We start from the raw sequence: 14284 nt of genomic DNA, 5'->3' as shown, positions 1-14284 counted from the left end.
AGGAAGGAGATCGGGTTTTTAGAAGGCGAAATGAGGGCGGAGGCATGGAAGATGTGTTAACACGAGAGTCCAAAAAAAAAAGAAAAAACAATAAAATATATCCTTCAGGGGAAATGATGTAGGCCTGTGTGTTTCATGCCTCCCCCGAAAACTTTTCCATGTTAATTAGATAATGTAAAACTACCAAGAACTGCAAGAAAGCAGGAGCAAAAGCAAAGATGAAACGACTAAATAGCTCTATTCAGCTCGAGGCCATAAGACACACATTTGTGTGTACTGAGAGGGGTAAATAGTAAATGATAGTGAATTATTGATGTGACACTGGCCTGCTGGGGAGGACAGGTTTGTCTTCAGTTTCATTATTTCATCAAATGTTTAGCAAAGTGAATCTTTCCTTTTGGTTTATAAGGGAAAGCAAATGTAGAGACAAGAAATTGGAGGACACAGTTCAAATATATTCTGTTATACATATGTTCCCACATGTTTGGAGTGTCGTTTACCTTCATTTATTCAAAGTGAAACTAGCATTTCACTTGGCAGTGTCTTCTAACATCAGCATTGCTGCATATATCCATGAAAATTAAATCTCTGTGTGGGATTTTTAGAGAAATGCCGGGGTATTTTTAATCACCTCCTTTCCATATTATTGTACATACAGAGCATCGTGCAGAAGCAACATGAATATGGTGTTGCAGATGTATGCGAGGCAGTGTCTGTGATATGGGATTTCCTGGATGTGACTCATTTTCTGTTGCTTCTTAAAAGTCAAAATAGTTTCAGTATTGAAAATTATGTTTGGTTTTCGTGCAAAACTAGATGCGAGTGTGTGCGTGCATGTGTTCGCGAGTAAAAGACAGTCCTTGCTGACCCTGCAGTTACAGCCAATTTGCCGTGAATTGCAGTGACAAGTGTCTCCATATGGATACTTAGTAATTAGCTAAGAGGAGATGGAGAAAGGTTGGAGATGCTGGGGCATTAGAGGACCTGTCAGGGGGCCCAATTCATCTTAGTCCCCCAAAATCTGTCAAAAGGCTTGTCTGCGGCCCTCCCCTCCCCACCACCCCAAGTCCCCTCCCTCACACTTGGCTGCTCCAGTTAATTGAAGCCACTTCAGATCAGTCAGAGGAGCTGGATCTGCACGCCTGAGTAATCCACGGCGCTCACCTGACCTGTCAGTTACTACTCCCAGCTGCCTGCCATACACAACCGCATCTTAACACATCGTCTTCTATCACATTTCAAACCTCCGGACACAGCAGGGATCCCAAGGAGACGCTCAGCATACATCCAGGTTACAAGGTTAATTAATTGTCGGTGTACGACAGGGTTCCACATCAAAATGCAGTTTGTAGTCCCATAATGGTGCATAATAAAACACACAAATACAATATCTGTGGAGGTAGGTGTCACGTTCCAGACGGCAGCATTGGAAACAGGCTGTGGCTGGGGTGGCTTTTAATATCACACAGAGTGCAGTCATTTGGAGTGGACAATACAGACCTTTTAGGTACAGTGATGTTTGTGGAATCAGATGACACACTCTCATGTGACAGTCTGCTTGGCAAGTGTTCTGAGTACACAATCGGGATCTCTTTCAAATTATCTGACAAATTTAACGCAAAAAAAGCCATTCCCTTTTCTGTTGATCCACTTTAAGAGGATTGAGTTTGGTTCGTTTAAAGAGGACTACACGTGAAAACCCCTTTACTCATCTTCATTGTCTTCAGGGTTTTTCTCCCATCCGCTGTGGATACTGAAAGTGGCCGGTCCTATGGCGGCGGGGCACACCTGGAAGCTGACTCTTTGTTGAGGAGATCAAAGTGAACATAAAAGGTGTTCAGCTCATCTGGACAATGTGGCTTCACACATGATGGGGGCGCTCCTGCTTTTGTAGCCTGTGACATCCTGGATGGCCTGCCACATGTCTTTAGTGCTGTTGGTGTTGAGGTCTCTCACCAGTCGCTCTTGATGCCTCTGCTTTCCCTCCTTGATGCCAGCTTTCAGTCTTGCCACGGCGATGCCATATGCGGGCCTTGTGGTTGGGGAATGATTTTAGTGTCTTTGTGATCACCTATATGACAATCAACATCTGTCTTTCCTTTGAATGTATTTGATAACAGATCAAATTATTATATTGTAGTGTTTGCAACTTAAAAGAAAACGTTCAACCTTAAACCCACCCATATCCTCCTCACTGGATCCTTCCCAGTTGCGATCTAAGCCAAGGTGCCTTTGTCAGTTTTGAAAAAGTGTATTTAAACCCTTGAGCTTTTCATTTCTTTTCATTAAGGCAGGTGAGTGATGTCTTTTAAACCCCACAGAGGCGTCCGAAAATGTGGATGTCAAATGAAGTGCAAGGTAGTTTATTCGGAGTTACCCCCGTCATTTACAAGAAGTGACCCTGAAATGTGTTTTTATAGCCAGGAGACAGATATTGTTGTCCAATAGCCAGTCGTGACTCATGCTTGAAAAGCCAAGAAAAAGAAAAACAAACTGAGCCAAGGGCAAACTTTCTCTCAAGATCCAATGAAATGCTTTTCCAATACATTTCTAAACTCTGCAAAAGAGCAGACAAGAAGTCTTCAACCTCAGTGCAAACAAAGAGACAAGAGTCCACAAAGTCCACACAGACTCCAATAGGATTTTTTGGACTAGTTTGCCTGGTGCTTGGCTTTTGTTGAAAATTGTATATGATCATCATGAAAGCAGACAATGCATGAATGCAATTAAGCAACTACTAGTCCCCTGATTTGGACCAAAACAAGCTGCGTAAAGTTTGCAAAGGCCAGTAAAAGATACCATGGAACAAACAAGCAATGGTGTAATCTATCTGAAATCTGCAGGGTTTAATACTTTCCTCTTAAATGTTGTGCTCCTGTGTTGGTTTGGCAGTGCTGCCTTAAAGGTGAACACTAGGGATTTGTGAAAAAGAACCACAGGGAATAGCCCAGATCTTTTTTATGACAACCCACTCGGGAGCGAACATCCAAAATGCGGAGCCTGTGTTTTGTTTAAAATGCCAGACTCCTCCTCATGCAGCGTGCCTTCGCGTGCGAGCCTTTGGTTCTCCGTCAGCTGACATTTAATGCTCAGCCATTACGTACTCCGCCGCTGCTTTAGTATACGCCTAGTTGTTACCGGCATGAGTATGAACGGACAGATGTGACAGCTGGCCAGCCATATGTGACAAGCCTTTTAGATCTTTACGCCTTAATTATTCCTTCCCTCGGGACAAATATTGACATTTTAGGTCTTAACACTCAGACCTTACAAACTGCCAGCCTCCAGTTGGCATTATGTCTCTTGGCAACCCACAAGTAGTCTGAGAAAGGTGCCTGATTAGTGCCCACAGCTAAATTCATTTCTGTCAGCTGTGGTGAGATGGGTCCTTTCTTCAATTCATGAGTGTTGTAAAAAGAAATGGTGTCTGTTGTTTACTGATAAGTAATTGTGTCAAAGGCCTTTTCAGTTTGTTCTTCATGAAGTTTCTGCGAGACTTTCTCCTCATTTTTGTCAGTGAGGGTCTGAGGTTGGAAGGTGTCGCTTTCTTTTATTCTTATGATGTGAAGATTGAGAAACCCCTCGAGACTCGATGTGATTAGGGGCTCTACAAATTGACTTCGGTAATAACTGGAAGTGGAAGCTGAATTATTTCAAACACTGTATCTATAATTACCCAATCTTGACTGCAATCTTCACACCTCTCCGATAATCCTGCTGCAGTATGCGAGCGCGTGTTTTATTAACATGACGTCAGGACACAGGAGCGTACGTTTCTGGTTTCTTCATGTGTGACGTTGAATGAGCTGCTGCCATCTTTTTAAGGATTGGAGTCCTTATGGTTGTATAAGTTCACAGGAACGAAGGCGACTTTGTAATTTCTCTCTATGAATCTTTTCTCCCTCTCAGTCTATTCCCCTCGCCGTTCGTCTCACATGGGTCGTTCCTCATATTTTCATTTCTCTTGTTATCCCAGGTGCTCATTTTCAGTTGCCGCAGCAACCCGATGACTCCCTCCACTTATTCCTCATCTCTCTGAGCCCCTTGTTAAGTGTGGCAGAGTTGGTCAATGATGTGTTGTATGTGTGCTTACACTGTATCTCCGTTTCATATCTTCTCTCTTGCTTGCTTGTTTGCTTTCTTCTTTTCCTGCCTTTGTTTGGTTGCAGGCCTGTCTTTGTGTTGTCTTTCTCATGACGCTGCAGACTGCCACTGTTAGCTGTCAGTCGTGCAGGAAATTGTGGTCACTCAAGGACACAAGTTGGACCATCTCTGCTTATCCACACCAGTTTGCTCAGTGTGCCTTGTCTGATTGTTTGCTTTTATGCAGATCAGGTTTAAATGGAGTTCAGGCACATCAGTAAATGTTCACACATTTGTAGCTTACTCCCATAAGGGGCGCCGACTATTAAACTTTTTACAAATAACTGCTAACTATCCATAATTCTCATGGTTACTATTCATTTCATTGCAATGCCATCATATGCTTGGTAGCTGTGTGTTATTTGTGAAACACTGCTGTTTTTAGTATCTGCCCTGCTTTATTACATATCAATCACTACATTGTTTCAGTTTCTGCTTTCACTCTAAGGAGATGAGTGAAAATGAATTGAACTGAACTATGTAGCGGAAGATTTAATTTGTGAAAAATCATTTTGTCCTACTTTTTTTCTACAGCAGCTGCTTCCCTAAAAGCTTTTCTGTGAAATGCAGACTTGCACAGTGAAAACATGTTATTGTAAATGGGGGACATCTCATCCTATTGTTCATGATTTTATATTTTTTTTAAATACAAATTACTCTAGTAAAGGTTATCAATTTAGAACATTCTAAAATACCAGTACAATATAGATGTGCCATGGTACAGGACAGTCTCTTGTTTATTGCTCAGCAGGAGTTTTCTCTTTTTTTGTTTCATTCCTTCCTTGTCTCCTATTGTTCATCCTTCCCTCCCTCACATTGTCTGTTTTTCTTCCTGCCACACTTATCTCTGGAACTGTAGTATTGTGTTGTACTGTCGATATCTCAATGCCAACGGATGACCACACCAGAATCTCTGAATCTGTCGGCCTTTGCATTTTTCTAATTTGTAATTCAGTGCAGCTTCCTTGGAGTAAATATCAACAAAGGGCAAATAATTGAAAAATGCAAAGATTTATGGGTATAATCAAATGCATGATGGTGTCTCACAATAACAGTACACTGAAATATTGGCATTTGGATATTCCTTGAATGAAAATGACTCTGCTCGGCTGCTTCAGTAACTTCTTTGAGACGAGTCCATCCTGCTTATCCAAAGTTACAGGGACTGGAATCTGATTTGTTTTGACATCTGTCTTCCTTGTTTGCTTCACTTTCTCCGGCGCTCTCTGTCACAGTGTTCCAACTACTTGTTTTTCCTCTTCTTTTCATTTTCTCATTGGTTGTGGCTCAGAGGGTAGTCCTCCAATCAGAAGATCGGCGGTTCAAATCCCGGCTCCATCTGCATGCTGAAGTATCCTTGGGCAAGATACTGAACCCCCATTATGTGAACGTGTATGAATGATTATTTGTATTACTCTGTGGACACAATCTGTTTGTGTTGTGATGTGATACATCAGTGTAGAAAAAGGCAGGTTCCGTCACCTTCTCATTTTCTGCTTGATCCATTTATTCCCTTCTCTTCCATCATTACAGTTTGAAACCATTCAGTCGAAGCTTTGGCAAGAGGACATAACTGTAAAAATCCCTCTCACACATAATGCCAGTATATTCACAGAGAGAGGGGGAGAGAACCTCCTCTTTACAGCATCCTACCCTTCACTCCATCAGACCTGAGCCCCTGTAAGCCCGTGTGTCGGTGGGAGGGAAGACACCAACGACACAAGCTGTCAAACTCTCCTCAAACTTCTGTCATTATTTACTCATATTTCGACTTTATTTTGCTATTATTGCCTCATGAAAATTAGAACAAAATCAGACTTCAAGGATTATCCTTTTAATTGATAAAGAAATGGCTGGAAATGTGTAGCTCGCATAAATTAAATACAAATTTACAGTGATAGATCATGAAACAAATTTGCTCATATGTAGGCTTATGAAAAAATTAATTGATAAATTTACTGTAGTCTATGAAAACATATGGACATATAATAAAATACCTAGATTTTATGAGACTAACAATTTCCAGTGAGTTTCAGCACCGAGGACAGCTCCACACAGAACAACCAGCCATCTGTGAATAGCTCACAACAAGTGATGGATAATGTACAGCGAGCCGGTCATTATTACAAAATGAACCCTGACAGGGTAAGCAGGACTCTGATGCGAAGCATTAAATAAAAGAAACAAGACCCCCCCCCCAAAGCGTGCGTATGTATTCAAGATAGTCTAAGAAAAACGCTTCTTTCCTTCTTTCTTTGTTTTTTTTTTACTCTTTCTCTCCGTCTCTCGCCGTCTCTCTCCGTCCATCGCTGCCTGTTGTTGCCACCATGTTGACATCTGTCGGAGCAGAGAAAGTCTCTCTCGTGCGTTTGATTGGCCGTTCAGAGATTGGAATGTGCCTGCCTGACTCAAATGACTTCATTAGAGAGAAATAATCTCAGAGGGGGTCTCCACCAAAGGCGGCCTGATGCGACTGATTTGTCGGCGCCATTTAGACAAAAGATGAAACGTGTCGCATAGTTAACATGGGTAATTTCAAATGGCAAAATAGGCATAGGAAGTTTGGTGAAGTGGCAGGAGTGCTGTCAGGGATGGTGAAAGGGAGGGAGATGAATTAGGGAAGGCTTGGATTCCCAGCATAGCTGTTGGTCACAGTCCCAGATTCACTGCGGAGATCTGAAATGTCACTGTGTGTGTGTGTGTGTGTGTGTGTGTGTGTGTGTGTGTGTGTGTGTGTGTGTGTGTGTGTGTGTGTGTGTGTGTGTGTCGTCTAGCAGCTTTATCTGCGTGGCATTTCCTGCTTTCAGAACCAACTACTGCACCAGGCACCATCTGATGACCCTCCAAAAGGCTCAGCGCTGCAAGGAATATTGAGTGGAACTCATGTAACCTTAACATGAATTAGGAAAGCTGGGATTCTAAGGATGACATGCAGGGTTTTGTCACCTTTACTAACACCATCAGGTATTTTGAGGGTGTTATCTTAATGGTGTCGCGTTCACATTTGATTCCTCCACGGTGGCTTTTCTGTGAGCCCCTGTTTGCGGATAATGAAATGATCTCAAATCAGACTGCTGGCTGATTAATCCAGATGATATGAAACATTTCCGCTTGTGGCCGCGCAACTTCGCAGTCATTTCCCACTTCGGCACTGTGAGGATAGAGGTTGGCATTTAGGTGCCAGCAGCCAAACAGAGATGTACGACCAAGCACTCGACACCCACCACTATCTCCACGAGGGTTCTTCGAGGAGTGAATATTGAAAATGTCACCTGGAAATTATATGTAAATATTGAAACTGTTGAGATATTACCATTTTTAACGTCATATCGCTTCAAGAGAAAAATCACAAACAGCTAGAACAGTGATACGAACTACATTAGCATACTGTACGCTACACACATGGGATGTGCTTCTGCTTTTTAATTATGCATAATAAGCTAACAATGTGAGAAACACTGAGCATTTTGTGATGGAAATAGCGGTGAAAGTGAGTGTATTTTTTTGTAAATTTATTTTTACTCCTAATGGTTCACCTGGCCAACAACAATTTTGATGCTTTGTATTTCTGGCATTTCCCTTTTTCATAATCAGGGCTCTGCTTTGACACTTTTCACTTTCCTTCACTTTTCAGTGAGACGGCTCATTTTCAGCCCTCGCTGTATAATGCATGTGCTCTTTAATGTATAGATAACAGTGTATAAAAGGTGAGGGGATCACTGTTGGTTTTAAAGACTATCCATCTTTTATGAATTTAATGGAGAGCATTTAAAATTCTCTGTGAATATAAATGAACGTGTGTGTATGTGTGTGTAAATGTGGTAATTGGAAGGCAGAGTGACGTTGGGGCACACCAAGGAGTAACCCTTGTCGTACCAGGAGCAACCGATGGATAGAACTGAACTTATTAGCGCAGCTACCTTTCCTCTCCCTTCCTTTCACTGAAAAGAGCAACCGCAAAGCAATAAGACAGAGAGCACCGTGTGCACCTGTCTCCCTGTCTCCAAATCTCCTTAACGGTCTGTGAGACTCTGCCCGGCTTTCCAACACTGCAAGTGAATATATGTGAAATCTGTATTTGGAGAGAATGAGAAAAAGGTGAATAGGAATGGAAAAAAAAACCACCCTTGTACTTGGCAAATTATTTGATAGCTAATGAGGTAGATGCATTAAATAGAATGTAAAATGCCTGTGGTTGTATAACCGTCAGGTAGTGAATGACTACTATTTAGCTCCCGTCTTTTGGATGTTATAAAATACGGCTTCACATCAGTAGACGGCAAAGGAGAATAACATCTTGCCTTGTATTTCCAAATGTTTGAAGACTTTGCACCTTTGTTGTCAATCTTTACTCCCAGTGTCTCTATTCAGAATGCCAATTTATTCACCTCAGAAGAGGAAATGGAAACACTCCTTAATTGCATTTTCCTTTTTGCAACATTTTAAACATCAGTTTGGAATTTAGAGTTCTTGTATATGTGATTTATTTTCATTCTTCTAATGGATATTACACTGGTTTGGTCAGGCATAGACGGTGAAAGATCATGGTTGTGTTGGTGCATTGCTGAACATTTTCCTTATCTTTCCTGAGAGAAGAGTTTGAACAAAGGTCGACCCAGGAGCACCACTTGGCGTGACCCTGTACGCTGGCTCCCTCTGCTTCAGTGGTTACTGCTGAATGGTCTCAAACATGAGAGAGATTAGATGTGACACCTGGAAAGATGCAGGAATATTGTCTCCTCAGGTGCAAGATGGGCTGTTGTGTGGAAAAAAATGCCAGCCTCTCCCCCCCCCTCACGGTATTAGATTGCCCTTGATCCTCATATTTCAGCAAAGCGATATGACAAGTATGACAAGTTAAGTGAACGGCTGAACTTAATTGGTTCCTCTTCCGTCTGTGTTTGTGGATCCAGTTTGATTTAAAGTACCTTCCTCTAATTGGAGGCCCAACAGGAGGAACACACGCATGTAACAACAAGATGTTGACTTTTCATTGATATTCTGGTAACTGATGGTGTCTTGAAACGGGGTACTACACCTGCCGTCAATCATGCCTTCTATATTTCAGGATACATTTATGAAATTATTTTTTATGTCATGTTCTTTCTCTCTCCCCAAAAACAAAGAACAAAGTTTGCCCACACCACTCTTCTTTTTCTCTTGTTTTCCTCTTTCACACATGACTCACTCTGTTTAAGATGACATCTCACAAATTCAGTGACTTGTACTGCTAGCGGCACAGTTCATCATTATAATTGCCGAAAAGAACGGAGAAGATGGTGAGGGGAAAACGGAGGTAAGAAAGGGAATGTAACCTCACGCTGTCTGAAATCCCTCCCTTATTTACTCTCCGTATTAAACCCTCGGGTAAGTGACTCTATTGTGAGATTTCAGACACTAATCACGCACCGTTATTTCGTATCACCATTGTCATCTTAGGAGCAGCGGCCAGCCATTGAATTCTACATTTTGTGTTCCTCTGAGGGATTTCTTTATGGCTCTATACCTCATAAACATTGGACATATAATTCAGGCTGTCAAATGAAATGGCTTAATGTAAGTATATACTACACTTGGTGGCAAATAGGGAACGATTCTGTACAAGCACTGTATCGTGAAGGGGGGGGGAGAACAGAGGCGGTTGTGCCTAAGGCGACATTTCTACGCCAAAGCAAGCCGACACGTTTTCAAATCATACTTAAAATGGAAACCACATCAGGGGGACGATGGCGACCAAAGTCTGACATGGTTTTAACCTTTTATATTTGAAATTCTAATCATGTCAGGACTTAACACTGAATGGATTTTTTTGTTGTTGCACAGGCTGTATTTCTGTGTGAAATGTCATCACAACTACAAGTTCTGATTCCTTAGGAAATCAAAACTGGATTCTGGAGTTATTGATGTTTTATAAAGCTCGGCAGGCAAATATTCATTAGGACCATAATCGACTCTAAAGACAACTTTCTGTGAGTATACTATATTTCTGTTTGCACATTCGTTTTTGTGTTGCATTCAGTATCGCCATTCGTAACAAATAGTCAGGTTCACTTCCTTTCTATTCTAATGGATCAAATGTATCATTTGCGTCATTCTTTGGTCTGTAAAAGCTGAAACATGTTGGTCTTTAAAAGCATCAACTGAGCACACACATGATGTCCAACACGCTCTGTGATAAGAGAAGGATCTGAGGGGATTAGACAATTCGAGGGGATAAAGATAGAGCTAAAGACAGGCTTTGTTTTTGGCCCCCTTATGAGACGGGGCTCCTGCTAATTACCAAACTCTCTGTTCCCTGCTTAATGTGTTTGAAATCCACTGGATGCACATAATTGAACTGGAAATGTGTTACATGACAAAGTCACGCTGTAGGACAACCACTAAGAAAGGCTTCCTCTCCCACATCCCCCCCTGGTTTCTTTGTCAGGCACACTTTTGAAATAAAACTCCCCCAAATCATTCATTCCACAGCATTTGTCTTTGTTGTTTGTTGAGATAGAAGCTTAGGGGATGTTTGAGCCACCTATTGTGATAAGCTATAGTCAAAACAGAGACGGGCCAATGGCGGATGTGTCAGACAGGCTTGTGTTTTCATGTTGCAGAAATAATTGCTTTTGGCCTTCAGTTTAAGGAAAGATCCTTCACACATCATCATTGCAAAGTAGAAAAAAAGGTTCATAGCCACAGGGTGGATGTGTCTTTCCATGCATCTCAAGATTTCTCTCAGCTAAGACGTCGCTTTTTTTCTCGTAGCCTGAATCTCAAATTGATTTCAGTTCTCCGTATGAATATTGATTACCTGGCTTGGATACATTGATCCCGGGCAGTAAACGGAGTGAAGTGAAAACAAGGTGAAGAAGACTCCTTGTTGTACTATTTGCATTTTAATTAGAAATTGCATCATCGCACGGACTGCGGTAACAAAAACAACTCCCTCTCCCCTCCGTTCTCTCCTCCCTTTTGCTGCAAGTTTTTGGCTCACTTCACGAGAGTGAAACTTCATGCAGAGAAAATAAAACATGCATGGCAATGCGTAAGAGCACATCCAATCGTCGTGTGGATGAAGGTGGAAGGAGCTTTGCCTCAGTGTGGGTGCATGCAAACATTGCACAGATATTGTTCTCTATACCGGTAGCTTAGTTCAGAGAAAGGAAGAAATGTGTTGTGACAAGATATTTTTATTTTGATGGCTAGACAAACTTTGAGCTTTGGACTTGCTGCAGCCAGTATCATTTTGTCTTTCAGAAAACACTTTTCTGTTTTTATCTCGGCTCCATGGGCCCACTGTAGTTTGATATCTTCCTCAGAGTATGTCATTCTTTATGTCTCAAATGTTCATAGTGGCATTTGGCTCTCTCTGCTGTGTGTGCTTGTGGAAGTGTTGCTATGTTTAGTGCACTAATGGATCACATTGGATTAGAGTGAAAGGACAAATTGCAAGAGCGTAGACTCGAAGGCGTGTGGGACTCAAAGCTCCTGTAAGGATTTTTTTACGTTTCTGTACACACATGTACTCATGCAGCCTTTTGGGTTGTCTGCATAAGCCACATGCAAAGTTGTCACCACCGCCAAGTGAGTAGAGCAGCTGTGCAGGGGTTTAAGACGATTGTGTCTGCCAGTTCAGCCCTTTATCTTCTTGCATTATCATATTGAATTTGTAATATCAAATGTTTTAGGTTGAGTTTGCAACATATTAGGAGAAGGAAGCGTATTCAAATCATTTTGCATGTGTAATGTGATGAGACTGAAAGGTTTTTGTATGTATTGAAGTACACTCGACAGTGTATTTACTCAACATTTATTCACAGATTGAACTTTGTGGTCAGATGTGTAAACTTCCCAGGTTTTGGAACATTTTGACTGTAGCTAAAGCAAATCGATTGTATAATATGTTTTAAATGTGTTGGAGCTTGTGTTCAAATATAGACTTAATACAAAGACACTGAGTCACGGAGGAGCCGGTCAGCTCTGCATAACAGGGAAGCAGTTTGGGGGAGATCAATAAGAGAAAGGAGAGCGATGGGGGGAGAGAAGAAAGGATTATGCAAAATACTCTCTTGTTTGTCTTTTTCAACTCTTGAATTACCTCAGCCGAGGTGGCTCCTAACCACCTTAGGCAATTGATCATATTAAATGATGATAGATATTCTAGTGTTGAGGGCTGAGCTTCTTTCTCTCATGTCACCAAGGTTTGAGAATCGCACTGATCCCTCTGTAGCATGCATATTTGAATAATTAAAAAGCTATGGAGTCATCAAATTCACATGATTTCATTGTTCCCCCCCTCTGAGTTAAAGATATGATAGTTTTTCCTTATATAGTCCACGCAATGACTGCTTATCCCAACGGTGACACCAGAATTTAGGTGGACTGTATGCTGTGAAGTTCATCTAGCATATTCACATCAGTATTTTGGGCTAAATTATCCCATTTTCTTGATGTCGGGCTGCTTGAGGTAATTTCCGTTATCTTAGCTGCAGAAATGAATACATTTCTCAATTTTATATCTACTAAAGGAGGAGATGAGGGACAAAAAGAAGTAAGGAAGAAGTATGGTGTTGGCATGGTTGCCTGGTTTTATAGCAATCATGACTGGGTTTAAGAGAGACAGAGAAAATGGGGGAGTTTAGGTAATGGCTTAAAAAAGGGGTGGAATAAGGAGTTAGAAGAGGGAGAGAGAGAGGGAGAGGGAGAGGAGACCAGTGATATGGAGAAGGATGGTGATGTTGTTTCACTGTGGGTTTGTGCCACGGTGGGAGGGCCTCTGTCTCTGCCAGCGCCTCTTAATCCATCACACCTCCTGCGGCCCTGGATCCGACACACTCCAGTGTCTCCCCAACCCGCCGCCACCGCCGCCGAGCCCTGTCATGCATGTGTGCCCACTGATGCCGGCGTTCTCTTATCCCTGTTTTCACCCTCTCTGACTGAGTGTCAGGGCCATCAGCAGTGCCTCGGGCAAGATGGACGGACACTGTTTTACAGCGGACGTGTTTTCATAAAACTCCACATTCAGTCCGGTTCACACATGAGTCTTTCACTCGCACCTGAGAAGACATTTCCCTTCCCTATGCCCACAGCTTCTCGTGTTTGTTTTCCTGCCATTAACATCGGATACACCACTGCTCATCTCTGCTGCCGAAAAACTCCTGAATCTCTCATAAGGGAGACTTGGAATCACTTCCAAGCATATTGTTCCCGTGTGTGTGCTTATTTGACAGGAAATTTTCCTCCAGCCAGCTGTATATGATTTTTTTTTTAGAAAATGGGAGTCAGCTACTTCACTTGATCAATCGTGCTGATCCCCGAGATGTGATTGCACACGCTTGCCTGTTAGCTGTCCGCTTTTAATGCTATCTAACCTCATAATGAACAGGCTTCACAAACTCTGTCAGATTTCTCACCAGAGCTGAAGTGAAGAGGGTGGTGATGGGGGGGTGTAAGAAAAAGTCACAGGGTTGATGCTAAGCTGTGAAAAAGCGAGTGAGCATGTGGGCGTTTGATTTACGTTCAGAAATGCGTCACGCATACGCTCAAAGCTGCAACACTCTGTCCCTTAGCCTCAGCTTCCTGGCATGTTTTCACTCTTTGTAGTCCGTCCCTCTAAACTCTGCAGCCCGTCTCTGTACTGCGCTGTTCTGCTCGCCGCCTTTTGTCGCACAAGGTGACCCTCTAAACACGCCAGGATCCCTGCTGTGATGCCTTCCTTTTCTGCGGCAGCCAAATCACACAACTCCACCCCCTGTCCACGTGGTGGTGGTGTCTCTGCACCACGCCACCCATTTTCTTCTCCTCCCATAAGCGGCTCCCCGAGGGAGAGGCTAGTGGGAACTTCCCTGTTTTTGTCCCCCTTTCATTTTGTGAGTTAAAGGGATTTTAGATGTTCAGTGTGTGTGTGTGTTTTTCCTTTTTTCATAATTTTATTTTCTCTTTTTTAGTGCCTCTGTAATAGCTTTAATGAATTTCAGAAGGCTTTCCATCTCTCTGCTCTGTCACTCTTCACCTCCTCTTTCACAGCAGGCCTGGTCGCCTGGAAACCCTGCCATATGGCCATACTGAAGCATTTTGGGGAGTAACTATTTCATACAAATCCATTGAAAGAACTGCAGGGCATCATCATTACCAGCAGCCAGTGGTGGAATGT

General features: G+C 42.4%; 1 protein-coding gene across 3 annotated transcripts in view; it reads left to right on the top strand.

Moving 5' to 3' along the window:
- The window catches only part of spop (speckle type BTB/POZ protein), a 74947-nt gene that overhangs the window by 18131 nt on the left and 42532 nt on the right, over positions 1-14284 (top strand). The window lies entirely within an intron of this gene.

This window comes from Eutrigla gurnardus, assembly GCF_963514095.1.
Source record: "Eutrigla gurnardus genome assembly, chromosome: 20".
Lineage (NCBI taxonomy): Eukaryota > Metazoa > Chordata > Actinopteri > Perciformes > Triglidae > Eutrigla > Eutrigla gurnardus.
Note: the sequence above shows the minus strand (reverse complement) of the source record. Positions and strands in the feature narration are given on the sequence as shown.